The sequence below is a fragment of the Ictidomys tridecemlineatus genome, chromosome 5 (genome assembly GCF_052094955.1).
Source record: "Ictidomys tridecemlineatus isolate mIctTri1 chromosome 5, mIctTri1.hap1, whole genome shotgun sequence".
Taxonomy (NCBI): domain Eukaryota; kingdom Metazoa; phylum Chordata; class Mammalia; order Rodentia; family Sciuridae; genus Ictidomys; species Ictidomys tridecemlineatus.
This window is the reverse complement of record NC_135481.1, coordinates 52,677,241-52,694,112: the sequence shown is the minus strand read 5'-3', so window position 1 is coordinate 52,694,112 and position 16,872 is coordinate 52,677,241. Positions and strand designations below refer to the sequence as shown.

General features: G+C 41.0%; 1 long non-coding RNA gene across 1 annotated transcript in view; it reads right to left on the bottom strand.

The window, feature by feature from the left end:
• The window catches only part of LOC144377791 (uncharacterized), a 48,806-nt gene that overhangs the window by 11,832 nt on the left and 20,102 nt on the right, over window positions 1–16,872 (bottom strand). Inside the window, exon 2 of the long non-coding RNA XR_013438898.1 lies at window positions 8,801–8,887. This is a non-coding gene — a long non-coding RNA (uncharacterized LOC144377791). The remainder of the gene's footprint in view (window positions 1–8,800; window positions 8,888–16,872) is intronic.

Here is a 16,872-nt window from a genome sequence, read left to right as displayed (position 1 = left end):
CTGAGGCAAGGAGTTCAAGGCCAGCCTCAGCAACTTAGTGAGGCAACTCAGCAAGACCCTGTCTCTAAATAAAATATATTTTTTAAAAAGGGCTGGGGATGTGGCTCAGTGATTAAACACCCCTGGGTTCAATTCCCAGTATCCCCCCAAAATAAAATAAATGAGAACTAGATTGGTGGGGGGATGTTGGCTCCAAATATGACAAGAATTCAGAAAGCAATAAGACTAACCACCTTTGATAGAGGTTCTATCAATCTGTAAAGTTGAGTGCTATATGTAGTAGCTCAGGTAACTCTGAAAGCAACTTTATGAGTCAGACACTGCTCTATCAAGGGTAAGTGGAATTTCGAAGTGGCTGTGACTGGCTGGTTAACAGCAGAACCTGAACAGAATCTTGAACTTCAGAGTCCCATGTTTTTAAGCGAGGCCCAGTACTGGATCCTCTTTCAGGAATCCAGGATTCAATTATCCCCACCCCGGCCCCTCTTCACTCCTCAGCTGTTTGGTTTCTGGATTAGGGTCAGGAACATTTTCCTCGGTGTGTGATTTGTTCCCGGCAGAAGGCAGCAGCAGGTTGAGAGTGACTTAGAGTAAGACTGAAGATGCAGAGGTATGGTCTCACCACCTCCTCTTTTCAAAACCCCCCACAATACTAAGAATCACATGATGCTTATCAGCGACTGTGGCGAGACAGCTTTTATAGGTGAGTGGCTTTCTGCACCCCGATGCATCTGTGCTTCATTACCAGTGCTGAGAAGTACAGGATGCTTCGGAAGCCAGCGGGGAAAGAGAACACAGCAACCTAATTGGTCACTGCCATGATTCTATACTCAGGGGACAGATAGCACAACCAGAGGTAATAGCTTACACACATATTCTTGAGCTGTGCAATAGATGGAAAAGGGTCCCAGATGGATTGGGCAGGGGCTTAGTTCCGGGATTATGATGAGACAGTGGGTAATTATTGAGTGGCAGGGCCTCAGCCCTGATTAGTATCTGCAAGCCTGTTCCCCTCCTTCAGAGGAGAGCATTGATAAAGATAAACCATGCTGCTCCATGTCTTTCATGCAGCACAAAACAACACATTTCAATCTAACAGGATCAGGTCTCCACTTTGATCACATCTGTTACCTAGATGTCTTTGCAAATTAATCAGTCCTGCTTGTTTAGCTCCAGTCAGTTTGTACTGCTAAATTAATAAATGTACCAGGAGCAACAGAACACATAATTAAATTCTACGGTTTAATCTCCACATAATAATTTTGACCTCAGTCTGGGTCCTCTGTCCTAGCCACTAAAATGCAAGACCTCAAGCAATCTCCCCCAGGGTAGTTTGCACTAACCACCCACCCTCCCGGTAAGCTCCAAGGCTCTGAAAATGGGAGGAATCCTTACAGAGAAATGCTAAAAACAAACAAAAACATCGTGTGCTGACTGACCGTCAAGGTAGAGAAGGCAGGTGAACCACACAGCTGGTGTCCCGGGCTGTCTTTCCAACAGAAAGCACTCTTGGCAGAAGTACAAAAAACTTGCTTGTTTCCAAAACAAAGGATATGCGCTTGTCAAAGTCAATGCCCTGGGAGTTGGAAAACCCCATGAAACAAGTTGGGATCTCTTGGAACCCAAGTGTGGACTCCTTCCAAACGCAATGTCTGTTTTACATGCAGATCCTTAAACAGAATCTACCTCCATGTGTTTTGACTTCCAGCCAGATATAAGCTCATGCAAGGTCTTGAACCTAAGTTTTTCTATAGCTCTTAAAAGTTTTTGTTCTTGTTGATTTTGTTTTTAGGTTTATCTATTATGGGGCATCTGTTAGGGATGGTGGAAATGTTTGTGTTTGTCTTGTGAAGATTCTTGTTTATTTGTTGATTTATTTACTGTGGTGCTGGGCAACGAACCCAGTGCCTCACTGGTGCTAGACAAGTGCTCTACCACTGAGCCACAACCCCAGCCCTCCAGCCTTCTTCATTTAAAATAATAATAATGATGATTTATAGTTGTAGATGGACACAATACCTTTATTTTATTTTTATGTGGTGCTGAGGTTCGAACTCAGTGCCTCACACGTGCGTGCTAGGGAAGCACTCTACCAACTGAGCTATAGCTACAGCCCCAGCCCCTCCCTAGCCTTTTAAATTTTTTTATTTAAGAAAGGGTCTTGCTAAGTTGCTTAGGACCTCACTAAGTTGCTAAGGTTGGTCTGGAACTTGCAATCCTCTTGCCTTAACCTTCTCGGTTGCTGGGATAACAGGTGTGTGCCACCCCACCTGGCCCCACTCCTAAATATTTTTAAAAGATGTCTATTTTCTTGGTACTATAGTGTTGGTAGAATAGGTACAGAAAGGATTATTTGATAATTCAGCCAACGCAAATTGCTGCTTTGGGTTTGGGTGGCATTTTTCTGTCTTGGTTTAGTTTATGATGCTGGCTACAGGCTGGTGCCATACTTAGGGTTTCTAGGGCCAGTGGAGCCAGGACAAGATGGCATCAGTTGGATGTGTGCTGAGCTGGGAGATTCGATCCCGGAACTGGACTCTGCCACCACCATTAATGACCTGGCCAGGGTGCTTAACCTCTGTGGGGTCTCAGCCTTCTCATCTGAAAAATAAGGAGGGTGGATTAGATAATCTCTAAGAGACTTAATTTCTGTGTCTGTGATTCTACTTATAGAGTCAAGTGGGAATTAAGGCAATTATAGGAATAACACTAACCAAAGTGACACTTTTATTTTTTTTCCCCATGATTGAGGTATTTCAGACATAACTTGGTTATTTAATTTCTAACCTGAATTTATATAGATAATTACCTCAGTTCCGCCACTTAATTGTGTGTCTGTCAGTGTAGGCTGGATGTTTCCATCAGATAACCAATGATTAAAGTATTTGTTTTTTTTTTTTTAAAGTATTTGGTTAAATATTCAGCAGTGTGGTATCCTTATTCAGTCCTTCAAAAAGGGGTGGGGGTGCAGTTGCAGGGATGTATGTGTGTGTTGGGCCCAGGGGCCAGGGACGGATTATACATAATTTGAGAGTGTGTGTGATATTTGGGTCACCAATGTTTTTTCTGAGAATGAACTGATTTCATTTTAAAAAGAAGTTGGTCTTGTCACAAAAGAACTTCAATATAAATTAAACATGAGGAATGCAGCTGTGCAGTAAGACGTTAAAATACCGATGATTTCTGGGAAAAGAAAAAATAAGGAAGGCTTAAAAGAAAGGTTTTAACCTGAAATTAATTCAAGTATTACTTATTTAAATATTCTGGTATGCATTTGTAAATATACCATCTATATTTATCAGAATTACTTTATTTGGGGACTCTAGATTATAGAGCAGAAACATATATGGTGGAGGGAAGAGGTATAGTTTATTTGTTTTCTGCTTCTCATACAAAAGTTTGATGGATTTTTAAAAATCAACTTCATTTTTATTATAACTCAGAGCTACTTACACAAAATTAGCTCATATCATGGTTCCGCTTTGAATCTTCTCTAAAAGTACCATCAATATCATTTAATATGTGAAATTCCAAGAGGAAAATCTATTAAAGGGTCCGTATGTCACCCATGTGAATAACAACTGAATTAATTATGACCAGTGCAATTACAAGGAATAGTTAATGAAGTTGTAATGACCAGACTCTGGTGGTTAATTTTCAAAGCTCAGTAAGAGGAAAATGTGGCAATAGGTCCCCAAAGAAAACAGTAAGCTTTGTGTCCTCACTTTGGAGGCAGGGTCATTGAGGGTATCATGGAATAGGGCTGGTGAAGCACCCCTACTGCTCAGTGGTCAGCTCCCTTGGGGGCCCACCTGCTTTCCCCACCAACCCAGCCCCATGGATTACTCAGTTCCCATTGATGGGTGCTCACAGAGGTGTCTGTTTCTTGCTTTAGAGACAGGGCAAGAGGGAAACGAGTGGAATCCCAAAGTTTCAGTTGGTTTTTATTTAAGCAAAATGGATGAACAGCAAGTGAGTGAAGTTAGGACCAGCAGAAAGTGAGACAGAGTCAGGGAGAGGCTGGTGCAGAAAGCAACAGGGCACCTTGGCCTCTCACTTTCTCAGTCCATGTGAGTTTGAAAAACAAGAAGTAAAACAGGCCAGCTACTTGGGAGCCTGAGATAGAAGGAATCACACATTCCCAAGCCAGCCTGGGCAATTTAGCCAGACCTTGTCTCAAAATATATTGTCTCAAAATATAAAATAAAGCATATCTGTAATCTCAGCAACTTGGAAGGCTGAGGCAGAAGGATCGAAAGTTTGAGACAAGCCTCAGCAACTTAGTGAGATTTTGTGTCAAAATGAAAAATAAAAAAGGCTGGAGATGTGGCTCAGTGGTTAAGCACCCTTGGGTTCAATTCCCGGTACCAATATGTGTATAATGGTACCATATATATGTACATATATATCTATGTATACACATAGGTATAATCATATTTTTAAGTTTGGGGACAGAAAACCATATTGCTTTGTTATTACCAAATAAGAGGCCATTTGTCAATGATTTTAAATGTTAGGTCAAGGAGCTTGAGTTTTTACAACAACAAGGAAACTCTTGGCTGGATCCAATGGGTGCTCATGCCAAGCCTCTCTTCCTGAGGTCACACTCTTCCTGATAAGAGCAAGGACTACAGGACAGTCAAGGATTTCGAAAAGGTTAGGACAGCAGGTTCACTGTGCAGGAAACCCAGAGGATCAGGTTCCAATGCCACCACCCCCTTTCACTTCTGTGAATGTATTTATTCACCTTTGTGGATGGGAATTAGCTAATATCTGTCAAAATAACAACTGGTAGGATCCAAAATACACAGAGGACTAAGTACTTTTCTACCCAGGGTATTTTGATAGTGGTTTATCTGTACAATCTACATTCATATTTTTTTCAAATTTTAAATCCATTTCAAGGTCTATCCTAGCTGTTCATCTCCAATGGGCTCAAGAGACTTTCCAATAGGAAGCTCTCTTCAAAGACTTTTGCTGAGTACAGCTTCAAGGGAGAAGATTTTATGCATTCTATCTTAAGCAAATATTTATTGATAGCCTATTCTGTGCCAAGCACTTGACTAGGTGCTACAGATGTAATGATGAACTAAATTGCTGTCCTTGTGAAACTTGTATAATGGGGAAGCCAGACAGGCAAACAGATACTTACATTTATAAACATGTATTGCATAATACTTAGCAAGGGACTAGAGAAGCCCTAAGGAAGGGCACCTTGTCTTGGCTTGTCTAAGTAGGTTATTCAGAGAAAGCTTACTGGAGGAAATTAGCTTTTAAACTGAAATCCAAGGAATGAGTAAAAGGCAAAGGGGCACATATGGAAAGTGAGTGTTCTAGGATTAGGACAGTGAAGGTAAAATCCTGGATGATGATGATGATGATGATGATCTAGATGCTGATAATGATGATCATTTTGGTACTGAGGACTAAATCCAAGAGATTCTTTACCACTGAGCTACCTCCCCAGTCCTTTTTATTTTGTGTTTTTGAGACAGGGTCTCACTAAGTTGCTTAGGGCCATGCTAAATTGTGAAGGCTATCCTTGAATTTCTGATCCTTCTGCCTCAGCCTCCTGAGTTGCTGGGATTACAGGCATGTGCCACCAGCCCTGGATTGCTAAAATCCTATATTTAAATGACAGTTAATATATTCTGAGTGCTTACTATTTGCATGGCACTCTTCTAAGTACATATAAACACACTCCCCACCCCAAACTCCATGAAGCATGTACTGTCAGTATTCTTACTTTATAAATGTTTATAACAAAGAAACATTTCTACAACTCATAGAAAGCTATAAGAGTTTAAGAAGCTTGCCCAAGGTCCTTGAGCCATAATTGGAGGATCTAAAATTCAAGGGCAGGTGTTCTAGGTCTGACACACCATGTAAACTACTGTATTCTTATGACGATGCTTTGGGTGATTGACATGGATCAGTGTGCTTGGGATGGCTGAAGTGTGTCAGGATGAAGATAGATGATACTGCAGAAGTAGCAGGGACCAGCTGTGAAGTGTTCTTTTCTCCTGTGAGCACTTGAAAATTAACCTGTTAGTGAAAGATGGGGAAGTAGTAATATTTGGTTTTGGATCACCTCCCCCCCCACACACACACACCTTTTCAATACTAGGAATTGAACTTAGGGCCTCATACATGCTAGGCAAAGGCTCTGCCACTGAGCTATGTCCCCACCCCACTCCAGCCCCTAGCTTTTTTTGTGTGTGTGTGTGTGCTGGGGTTAGAACCCTGGGCCTATGATGCAAGGCAAGCACTCTACCAACTGAGCTATATCCCCAGCCCTGTCCCCAATCCTTTTTACTTTTTATTTTGAAAGCTTCTTGCTAAGTTGCCCAGGTTGGCCTTGAAATTGTGATCATTCTGCATCAGCCTCCAAAGTAGCTGGGATTATAGGCCTGTGCTCCTATGCCTGGCTTGAATACACTCTGAAGCAGCTGAATTTTTTTTTTTTAAATCCCCCTTTTCAAATTCTCTTCATTAATATAGGAAAGCGTAACTTGATATAAATGAAGTAAAATATAGCTTATTGGACTTTCAATAAAGTTCAGCAAAGTGATATAATCATGACAATGATAATAACCATGGCAGTACTAACTAGTTTGCATCCTTTGTGGTAGCCTTATAGACTAATTTTTATCCCAGGTGTTATGATTCAAATCTTAAATGTCCCTTGAAAGCTTCTGTGTTGAAAACTTGGTCCTCCTCTGATGGCACTCTTGGAAAGTGATGGAAATCTTAGGAAGTGAGACTTAGATGGAGGAAACAGGTTATTGGGTCATGCTCTTGAAGGGTATCATCCTTTCCTCTCTCTCTCTCTGCTTCCCAGACACCATGAAGAGTCGTTTTGTTCCACCACCTGTTTCCAGTCATGATGTTCTGCCTTACCACAGTCCCCAAAACAATGGGGCCTAATGACCATTGACTAGAATGACTGGAATTGTAAACCAAAATGAACATTTCTCCTTTTTAGTTTTTTATTTTAGGTATTTTGTCATAGCAATGGAAAGCTGGCCAACACACTAGGCTTCTTAAGATATGGAACATTCTTATTCCCACCTGTGGCCCAGAAAATTGGCATCAGTCCAGAATACCTCTCAAAAGTTGTTGACTGCTCAAACCATAGACAGGAAATCCTTGTTCTCCTTGCTTCAGGGGAGATCTGGGGCCCAGAGAGGAAGATAACGATAATGCTCCCTATCCCCAGCAACTCTGAGAACCTCCTTCTGATCACAGTTCATAAAAACAATGAGGATTTTTCTTTATTGTGTCTCAGAAATGAACATGAAAAGGGAGAAAATCTAATTCAAGATAAAACAAGAAATGTAATGGATGGATTTGAATGTCATGTGAAAGAACAAATATGTTCAATTACCTTATATTATTTGTAAAAATGTTTATTTTGAGACAGGGTCTTACTAAGTTGCCCAGACTGACCTCCAACTTTCGATCCTCCTGTCTCAGTCTCCGAAATAACTGGGAAAACAGGCATCCACCACCCTCTCACCTCTCAATTAACTTTTGTACTTTTCTTTTTTGTATCAGGGATTGAATCCAGAGGTGCTCTACCACTGAGCCACATCCCCAGCCCTTTTTATTTTATTTTATTTTTTTATTTTGAGCCTTAGTCTTGCTAAATTACTGAGGCTAGCCTTAAATTTGCAATCCTCCTGGCTCGACCTCCTGAGTTGCTGGGATCATAGGTGTATGCCACCATACCTCGCTCGCACTTTTTTACTTTTCTAGGAACAAAAGAATTGTTTTTGAAAAGGAGAAGGTAAAAAACTAAGTTATTTAATCTGATCATGAGCCACTTCTACATTTTATAAAATGGGGCTAAGGTCTTATCGGCATAGGTGCTTGACTTAAACCAAGAGATCTTTTGAGGTCCCTGTGTCTAAGATCTGTGAGCTAGTCAGCCTTTATTTAGTGCTCGCCATTTGTACACCACTAATGCTGTGATTAAAGATCTGGTTATAAAAGAGGCTGCCCTGATGTCACTTATGATTAAGTTAAGGAGAAGCCAGGTACGTGGCACATGCCTGTAACCCCAGCTACTTGGGAAGCTGGGGCAGAATTGCAAGTTCAAGACCAGTCAAACCAAAATAAGAAGACCCTATCTCAAAAAATAAAAATTTTAAAAATGGTGAAGATGTAGCTCCAGGGGTACAGTGCTTGTCAGGCATGTGTGAAGGCCCAGGTTCAATCCCCAGTACCATAGAAGAAACAAAAATTAACAAGATAGACCAAGGTGCGAAAACAATGACAGAGATTGTTATTTCTTTATGGCAAACTCACTCTAATACCAGCCACCACGCTATGCCTTCTGCATGAATGATCTCACTTCATCCTCACGGGACTATTTCATTTCATGAATGAGGGACCAAGAATCAGAGAGACTAAGTGACCTGCTTAATGTCACAGAGCAAGTATATGCAGTTCTGGAATCTGAATGTAATCTGACTCTAAGGCTCATATTACTTAGGTTAGACACAGGGAATAAACATTTTGAGGCTATCTAATAAGTATAAACTAAAAGTCAGATGGGAGGATGGAGAGGGTGAGTCATGAAATGGTTTTAAAGGAGAAATGTTGTGAAAGTTAACAATTTCTGTTTTAAATATGTGACACTTTATTAATATGATTACCATCTATTGGATCAACTAATAGTGTTTGGTTTTAGAGATGGATTTCTGATTCCAGGCTCCTTAAGTTCATCTTTAAGTCCATCTTATTTTTGTTGTTCTTACAAAATTAAGAAATGAAGCTGGGTGCATTTGGCAGGTACCTGTAGTCTTAGCTACTTGGGAAGCTGAGACAGGTGGATCACCTGGGCTCACGAGTTTCAGACCAGCCTGTACAACGTAGTGAGACCCTGTCTCAAAAAAAAAAAAAAAAAAAAAAAAATTAGAATGTTGTTTTATTGACAGGTGTTATTAAGTCAATATTAAACTTCTACATGAATTCTGTAACTGAAACCACTTCATAAATGCAATACAGTATCTCTTTGCACTAAAATCATAGAAATTCAGAATAGCCTGTTATAGCAAGTAGACCAAGCAAATCTTGGTGCCTGGAGTAGAAGCATCTAGAATGCACCAATGACTGTTTAAGACATTTTACTTACTTGCCTATTGAACATACAGAGCTCAAAAGATAACAGAAGGGGTAGAGAAACAAGCCTCCCCTCTATCCTTTTCCCCTCGGACTCCTGGTTCGCCTCACTAAGGGCCAACAGTATTGGTTGTTGCCACTTCAGAGATGCTTTATGTACATTTAAACTTATTTGCATGTTTTTCTGCAATCTTTCATCCCACATTTAAAAACTATGGTAGCAGACTGCATACATTTTCCTAAAGGAATGATATATTTAGCAGAACATTCCATATAAAACTTTCTTCTTTCTTCTTCTCCTTCTTCTTGTTCTTTTTGGTACCAGGAGTGCTTGCTGTACCACTGAGCCACATCCTCAGTCCTCTTTATTTTTTTTTATTTTGAGACAGGGTCTCACTAAGTTGCTTGGGCCTTAAAAAGAGAAAAAGAAAAACGAAACTTGATCTAGATGGAAGGAAATATGAATATCAACAGCAAAGTCATTCGCAAAAGGTGAAGCCTCCAGTTATCAAAATTATGTGTTTTGGCCTTGCTACTTAGATTTTTCTAGATAGGGAAAAACCCTTCAAAGAGTAGAGGTTCCGTCGGGAAAGGCCTGAGAATTAGTTCCCAGACTGCCACCTTAGAAAAATTTTGACAAATTCCGACAAATTCCTGCTTGTAGGATTCTGGGAAAAGACCTCACTTTCCTTCAGGATCACTTTAAAGTCTGTAGTAAATCCCAAGTGCTCCTCATTAGGCCTTCTGTTTTGTTAATTGCTCTGGGAACTCCCTGGGAGGGGGTTGAAAGCCCTCCACCAGCAGTGGTTTGGCTTCTAATGTGTGCTCTGGATGGATGGCCCCTTGAGAAAGGGGCCCATGGAGCTGGTCCAAGGTCCAGAGCTGCCCTGGGACACAGAGAGGTGAAGGTAAGGAGCTGGCTGGGTTTGGGAACAATAAATCTAGGCACAGCATGCCTTATTCCTCTTAAGGAATCTGTAAAAAGTTGTCTTTTAAATACAGTCCTGAAAAATATTCTTTCACAAAGCCTGTGTTAGGGGCCAGGTGTGGTGGTGCACACCTGTAATCCCAGCCGGTAGGGAGGCTGAGGCAGGAGGGTCTCAAGTTCAAGGCCAGCCTCAACAATGTAGCAAGGCCCTAAGCAACTCAGTGAGACCCTGTCTCTAAATAAAATACAAAAAGGGCTGGGGATGTGGTTTAGGGGTTAAGTGCCGCTGGGCTCAACCCCTGGTTAAAACAGAGTGAAACAAAACAACAAACAAAAAGCCCATGGGAGCACAAGTAATTAGAAAGTTGTAAGTCCAATCCTTCAAAAATATCTGAGTATGAGCTTTGTCGCCACCATTTTCATCAGTACTTGCCATCTATTTGAAAACAACAACAACAAAAACCACACTGTTCTAACATGGTCAAGTAAAATCAAATTGCAATTTGGAGAGTACTTAGAGCTTCTAAGGCATTTTCATAGATGTGACTATACATTAGTCCATTTGCTTCTACCCTTGATGGCAGAGCCGGCATTGCTATTAGCTCCTTTCTATCCAAGAGGAACCTGAAACTCAGGGAGATTAGGGAACTTGTCCAGGGGACAGGAGACACAAAGAGAGTTCAAACAAAAGCCCATTTCATCAAGTAGCTCCTTTATGCTATTCTGAGGTCGTAAATATCATTAATTTAAAAATATATGAACTGGCCTGGGTGTGTACCTCGTGGTAGTGTGAATGCTGTGGAGTTTTGAGGTCCTGGGTTTGATCCCCACCACCAAATAGCAAATATACAAATGAATAAAGTACATGAGGTAATTCAACAAATATTTATTGAACACCTACTATGTGTCAGCACCATTCAAAGTACTAAGGAAACAGCACTGAACAAAACACAGAATCTGCTGTCATTAGAGTTCACATTACAGTGAAGGCAATAAATAATAAAAGGAAAATAGGTCAGGTGGTGATTTATCATGTAATTTTTACTCTTCAAATCACCTTCCTTTTGACTGTGAAGGAAGGAGTTATTGATAATTACTCTGGGACAACGGCTGTAACTGAGGACTGTCCATAGCACAAGTGAACCTCTGTTTAACATAGGTATGAGGAAAAATAAAGCTGATAAGATCATAAAGAGGACAGTGACAGAGAAACAAGAGCCAGGAGACCTATATTCTTAATCAATTGTTGGAATTCCCACGTTCCCCTCTGGGCAGCTACTTCAGTGTTTACGGGCCAGTTTTTTCCAACCAGGAAGTGGTTATCAGCAAGCTGTCACCTCTGTCACTTGTGGGCATTTGAGGAGTACTTAATGATTTCCTCAAGAAAATATTTGACTGGAAACTGGGCAAGGTGACGCACGCCTACGATTCCAATGACTCGGGAGGCTGAGGTAGGAGGATCACAAGTTTGAGGTCAACCTCAGCAACTTAGCGAGAACCCATTGCAAAAGTAAAACAATAAAACCTGGGTTCAATCCCCAGTACCGTGAAAGAAAAAAATATTCAACTGGGCTCAGTCTTTTTAGCAGGAAGAAAGTTAAAATGGTATTCCTTGCATCTTACAAAATGAAGTCACAGAGGCCAGGAGTTATGTAGCTAATGGACAGGAGGGACGCACCTCTGGTTGGCAGTGCTGAGCTCTGTGGCCTAACTTGAAGAGCTTCCAAAAGAGGTGCAGTTGGAAGGATATTTTCTTGAGTGAAGAGCATCTCACAAATGAAGTCCTTGTGTAACTAGTCCCTTCCCCCAGGGCTGAGGGTCGGCTTTCCCTTTCCAGGTTGGAACAGACAGCTCACCAATCTTTAAATGCAAAAATCCCTAACAATTGGGGAAGATGTTTTAGTGCGTTATGTCTGCCGTCTGCCTCTTTCTTTTTTCAGCACTAGAGATCCAACCCCGGGGTGCTCTATCACTGAGCTACATCCCCTGGCTTTTTTATTTTAATTGAATTGAATTGAATTGAAGTTTTATAATTTGAGACAGTCTCAGTAAATTGCACAGGCTGGCCTTGTATTTGCGATCCTCCTGCCTCAGCCTCCTGAATCACTGGGAGGATAGGCATGCATCACGGCTATTTTGTTTGTTTAATCTGAAAAACCACACAAGTTCCATCTTCTGGTCTATTTCAAACTCCAAAAAGGCACCTGGATGGCCACAAAGTAAATGCAAAAGCAGAAAGGCTGTTTCACCGCCAAGGGCCACATGCAAATGGACATGGCAAAAGAGGGCGAGACTGAGCCTCTGTGACCTGCTCCAGGAGTTGAAGGTGAACTTGCTGACCCAGCCTTCCCCGAGGTCCTGTTTACCCAACAGGTTATCTTTCTCAGTTATTGGGAGGTGATAATGTGTTCCACATATGAAATTCATATCATTTGTGTTTGTCCTCCTTTGCCATTCGAAGGGCTGCGAGGGGCACCATTTTAAAATTAATTTGCGGGGTGTTCTGTCTATCTGTTAGGAACAGGAGGAAGCAAGCCCGGTCCGAGTATTTATCAGACACATGCCGCCCATCTGCCAGAGCTAGGTCGAGGAGGATTTGCTGTTAATCCTTCAGACCCATCTGTAGGGGGTTCAAAATGCTGACCAGGAAGCTAGACAAGATGAGGTTTATTTAATTAGAAAAACGGCTCTGGAGGTTACTAGAAATCACTCTGTAGAAGGAAGGGCTTTGGACGGCCTTACTCCTGGGCGGTGGGAGTGGGCTGAAAGTGGGGAGAGGGCAGAGATGCTTTTGTGTGGGGCTTGGGTGGTTTGTTTTAATTTTAAAGTGTTGTGGCCTGGACGAGAGAAGGCTTCTTCCTTGGTCACATGTGAACCAGGAGCAGTGCGGTTCTATGGGAGTGTGAGAGGGGATGCCAGGCCATTGCTTTGACTCTGCAAGTTTGGACACAGACTGAGTTGATAAGGGCAGAGCAGGTGTGCGGGCCGCTGGCCCCTGGCCCTCCTGCTAACCCTGCTAGAGGCTCCTACACTTTAGTGCTTAAAATTCAACTAGAAGATTCTTGTAACTGGGGCTTATTGCCATTTGAGATCCATTTTTGAGAGAAGGGAAACAACAAAATTGCATTTAAATTTTTCCCCAATAGAAAAAAAAATGACATCTGTTCAAAACAAAATAACCGGCAGTGGCATGTTTCCTTTTTAGTATGAAAATATTATTAGCATAATTGGTTTCTGCAGGGCTGCCATTTGGGACAACTGGGCAGGGGAAATTGTGTGCCTTCTCCCAGCTTCTGATTGTTATTTCATGGCAATATAAAGCATGACGATTTCCATTGAAGTGCGCAGAGATAAATGGTCCCCTCTCTGCCTCAGGCTTTCTGAAATGGTGTTCCTGTTGCTACCCAGATTCCTGGACACTGGTCACCCAGGGATCACATTTTCCAGGCTGAGTCTTTCTAGGGTTATTGTCTAGGGACCAAAAGTTCACTTGGGAACGGGTGTCCACTAAAAGCAACTGTTTTCTAGAAAGAATATAATACTTACTTTAGGAATTGCCAACCATTCAGAGGAGCATGGGTTCTGAGCTGATGGCCATGCACCTTCTATTTCTCCCTCACAGTGGGGGATGTGTGGTTTGGAGCCGCAGGCTCTCCCTGTGGCATCCATCTTTCCAGTTCACCTTCTACCTTAGAATTTCCTAGGGATCACTCTCTTTCCACTTTGGGAACTTTAGCTGACAAAGGATGCCAGGAATCCTAGGAAGATTTGGGGCTAACTCCCCTCAGCTGTTCAAACTCAACACAAAGATGAGAGGAAGACAGTGGAGTGGCATGCCCTAGAGAGGGGCCTCTGAGAGTCTTGCTGTTACAGCCAAGGCTGCAGTGGTTTCCATGGAGTGTCAGCATTTGGACAAGGTGGACCAACCAGTCATCCCAGTGGAAGAACCATCAGTGCAGATTTGGGGGTCACGGAGAACACATGACCCCTTAATTGCCTACATTTTCCATTTCCACCATTCAACTGGTTACGATGGAATGTTAAAAACAAAAACAAAACCAAGAAAAAAAAAAACCCTAACCAAAAAAAACCTAAAAGCTCTTTTAGTTTTTGAAAATAAAATTTAATTTTGTGAAAGAGAAACTTTTTCCTCAGTTGCAGAATTTCTGCTTTCCCTGTGGCAATATTCTTTGTTTCTCTTCAGGTCTATAGGAAGGAATATCACATTGGTGAACAACAACAACAACAACAATAACACCAACAAAAACCCCACAGGAATGCTTTATTCTTTTTTTAATATTTGTTTTTTAGTTATAGGAGGACACAATTTCTTTCTTTCTTTCTTTCTTTCTCTCTCTCTCTCTCTCTCTCTCTCTCTCTCTCTCTCTCTCTCTCCCTCTCTCTCTCTCTCTCTCTCTTTCTTTCTTTCTTTCTTTTTATGTTGTGCTGAGAATTCGAACCCAATGCTTCACACATACTAGGCAAGCACTCTACCTCTGAGCCACAACCCCAGCCTGAATGCTTTATTCTTAATGAGTGATGATTTGATTTACATTTTAAAGAAGATTCTAAATGCCTTGGAACAACTGGCTATAAAAAAAGTTGATGTTCAGCATTAGGTGAATACATGTTTGAAAACATTGTGGCTTAAATTTTATTTTATTTTGATTAAGCATTTTGCTGAGGCTGACCTCAAACTTGAGATCCTCCTGCCTCAGTCTCCCCACCTGCTGAGGTTATAGGCATGCATCACTGCAGCCGGCTCATTTATCTTCTTTCATATAAGTTGAGCCACACAATGGTTGGGTGTGTGAAATATTTAGTGTGGGTAATTTCTGATAGTAATAAAACAAACAATATAAAACTATATAAACTATATAAAACAAATTATACTTTTTTTTCACCCAGAAGTTTTCACTGAGTTCTCTATATAGATCCTTAGGGAATTCTGGAGCAACCTTATCCTGTCCCATTTTGGGAGGGTTGTTCTAAACTTTCTCTATTATTTATATTAAAAGATATCATCAATAAGCTAAGAAAAATCTCCTCATTCACTTCTCTCAGTCCTGACTTTAAAGATCATTAGATGTCACCAGGTGTGGTGGTTATCCTGGTGACTCAGGAAGCTGAAGCAGGAGGATCTCAAATTGGAAGCCAGCTTCAAATTTGCAGACTGAATTTGGATCAGAACGGCTTTTAACCTAGTCTGTGGTGGGCTTCAGGAGGCCTTGGAACCTCCAAAACTGTTAATGCTTGTATGTGCAGGCTCATGTGTTGTTTCTAAAGAACAACATCATTTTTATCAGATTCTCACAACAATTTCCTCAAATTTAAAAACAGCATGTTTGTGTAGTCTCCACCCCTTCAGGCAAAGGAGCACTTGAGAAATCTAGGTGTGGACTTCTGGGCAGTGAGACCTTATTTTATCTTGCTTCCAGGCCCCTTATCACCTGGTACCTATATTCCATATTTCCTTCTAAGTAAGTTCTTTGTCTCCACTATCTTGCTCTTTAAGAACCTCTTTTTTTTTTAAAGTGAGGTAATACCTTTGCATTTCATGCCTAAAGTTATTTCTGATCCCTTGCTTTTGATAATGCTCAAACCTTTGTTAACTGATGGATCATTCATTCATTCATGTATCCATTTCTTCATTCTGGAAGAGCTCTGGGATCAGGCTGTTTGTGTTTACATTTAGATCTGCCAGGTACTGGCTGTGTGCCCTTGTGTAAATTAACTTTCCTAAACCTCCTTGGAAAAGCAAAGATGATACTGTAACAGTACTTACCTCCCTAGTTTATTGTGAAGATTAAATATAGTCCTGCATGTAGAGTACTTTGTTCAGTGATGAGAATATTGTACATGGTATCAAAAATGGCAAAACATCATTTGTTTCACATGCTGTTCCAGGCACTGTGCTGGGGGAGATTAATGTTGACTGAATAACTGAATGCTTTGTTTTCCTGCAGGTTAGTCTTCCCAGCAAAACCTGTTATGTTTAACAGGACATGGTAAAGTCCATCTGCAACATTTAACAGATATCTATTTGCCTACCTATAAAAGCAATAAAAATAACCAACAAAAATAGTGCCAACATATATGCAGTGTTATTTCATGTCAGGTATTCTTTCTCTTTCATTTTGTCTCACTAATTTGTCCGGCCTCAGCCTCCTGAGTAGCTGAGATTACAGATGTGGACCACTGGGCCTGTCTCATGTTGGGAACCATTCCAGGTACTTTACATGTATGAATTTGTTTAATCATCACAGTATCCCTTTGAGTCAGGTACTGTTATTCCCTTTATTTTATGGATGAGGAAACTGAGACACAGTGAGGCAAAGTAATTTGTTGAAGATCACACAGGTTTGAATTCAGCTACATGCCACCCCAGATGGTACCCTAGATTGAATCACACTGAATAAGAACAATACTGAATTAGAATACTGAATAAGAATGTGCCCTTCCTCTTTCCTTTAAAACCATCTTAAAATTTTCCAATCTCATAAAAAAAAACTTTATCTGACATTATTTATACAATTGTTTTGCAATTTCTATTCCCTTAATTATTTTTTGTATTGCCTGATTTGTCCTGTAACAATTTTTCTTTTTCTTTTTTTTTATATTTATTTTCTAGTTTTCAGTGAACACAACGTCTTTGTTTGTATGTGGTGCTGGGGAATCGAACCAGGGCCGCAAGCATGCCAGGCCAGTGCGCTACCGCTTGAGCCACATCTCCAGCCCAACAAGTAATTTTTCACTATTTGGCTGTTTCCCCACTAACTAGACTCAAGAAGAACCTTAAAAGCAAAGATTGTGCTGAA